At 51.0% G+C, this 1,625-nt stretch overlaps 1 non-coding gene across 1 annotated transcript; it reads right to left on the bottom strand.

Annotated features, from left to right (window-relative positions):
- Positions 1-549: 549 nt before the first annotated feature.
- Trnai-uau (transfer RNA isoleucine (anticodon UAU)) lies at positions 550-624 on the bottom strand. Its single transcript has one exon. It is a non-coding gene; the product is annotated as a tRNA-Ile (tRNA).
- Between the last annotated feature and the right edge of the window lie 1,001 nt (positions 625-1,625).

A 1,625-nucleotide genomic window follows, 5' to 3' on the forward strand; every position in this document is an offset into this window, starting at 1 on the left:
GCCTTTCCTTAATCTTGCTTCTAAGATAAGTCGTAAGGTCAGTATTGCCTCACGTGCTGAGGTTATATATGTGAAACCCTCTGCTTTGGATTGGCTGTGCAATCTAGATATTGAGCCTTAAATTTATGAATGAGTTTCTAGTCAGGCTTTCCAAGCTTTTAACGTTTAGTTATTTTGTCTTGAGTTTTTGTACTTTATCCTTTTGTGCTATTTCTTGTTTTTTACACATGTACTATTTACACATTATTTTGTTTTATACTTTTCGTTTTCATATTATTGTACTTATATAAAATATTGTCGCTGTATTGCCATAGGCAAAATAAATAAATAAATCATTTGAATGGAACGCCCTGTGTGTCAGACAACACACCCGACCGGACATGCCAATCACCGGTTGAAACTTGCAGTCGGTCTTCGAAGGAATTTTGTTCACCCGTACTGAATTACAAAGGCCTTCTAAAACAGGTTGTAGTAAATGATGACTATCTGAAACCCTCAGCTGCCGACAGGTGTTGTTGATATACCTCGATGTGGACAGCTGAAAATGTGTGCCCCGACCGGGACTCGAACCCGGGATCTCCTGCTTATATGGCAGACGCTCTATCCATCTGAGCCACCGAGAACACAGATGAATAGCGCGACTGCAGGGACTTATCCCTTGCACGCTTCCCGTCGGGCTCACATTCCCAACTGTCCACAATTCTACATATGTAATGTACCTTATAGACATTTGCCGATTCACTCATTACTCGCGCACGCTTTGGCGATTCCCGTAAGAGTTTGGGCTACCTGTGCGCAATCGCACAGACGGTCAATGGCTGGGTAGCCTTTAACTATATATATGAAGACAGTAACTGTTCTCGAAAGAACAGAACCTATTCCAGGGAAAAGCTGGAAGGTCATCAACAGTGTTCTGTTCTTTCGAGAACAGTTACTGTCTTCATATATACTGGTTGTAGTGTTGTGGCGCCTGGGGCTCGGTGCGCGATGGCGCGGTGTCGTAGGCGAGGGCAGCGAACGCCGCAGCTTGTTGCCGCGCTCTCTTCCGCAACAAGCCCCGGCCGGCAGTGAGGCTGTCGCCGCAGTGACGCCGTAACGCTGTCGTCGCGACCGCCGCCAGAGGCGAGCTGTCAGCAGAGACACGGCGCGCTCCGCCGCGGCCGGCCCAGGTCAATATTTGCGCGGCAGCCTCGCCGCCGGCCGGTCAAAGCGCCGTCCTCGGGTCCCGCCCGGCCGCGGGGTGCGCCAAGTTATGACCGCCGCGGGACACGTGGCCGCCGACGCCGTATTTATACCGCGGGGCTATTAATAGCGGGAGCGCAGCCGCCACTTAGGCGCTAACGATGCACGCCCACGCCTCCAGCGCCGGCTGCTGTTCCAGGAGACTTCGCGAATACGCCGGGAGGGTAACAGCAACCTGAGGAAGGATTCATTCCACGTGGTGCCGTCTGACGCCTACGAGGGATGTAACTGGCTGCGGTCGCCATGACACTGACAACGGTTGCCAGGAGCCTTCGCCAAAAGCCACTAGATAACATCCGTGGAAAACTTGGTGTGGTTCAAATGGCTCTGAGCACTATGGGACTTAACTTCTGAGGTCATCAGTCCCCTAGAACTTAGAACTA

Source organism: Schistocerca cancellata, chromosome 8 (assembly GCF_023864275.1).
Source record: "Schistocerca cancellata isolate TAMUIC-IGC-003103 chromosome 8, iqSchCanc2.1, whole genome shotgun sequence".
NCBI classification, from domain to species: domain Eukaryota; kingdom Metazoa; phylum Arthropoda; class Insecta; order Orthoptera; family Acrididae; genus Schistocerca; species Schistocerca cancellata.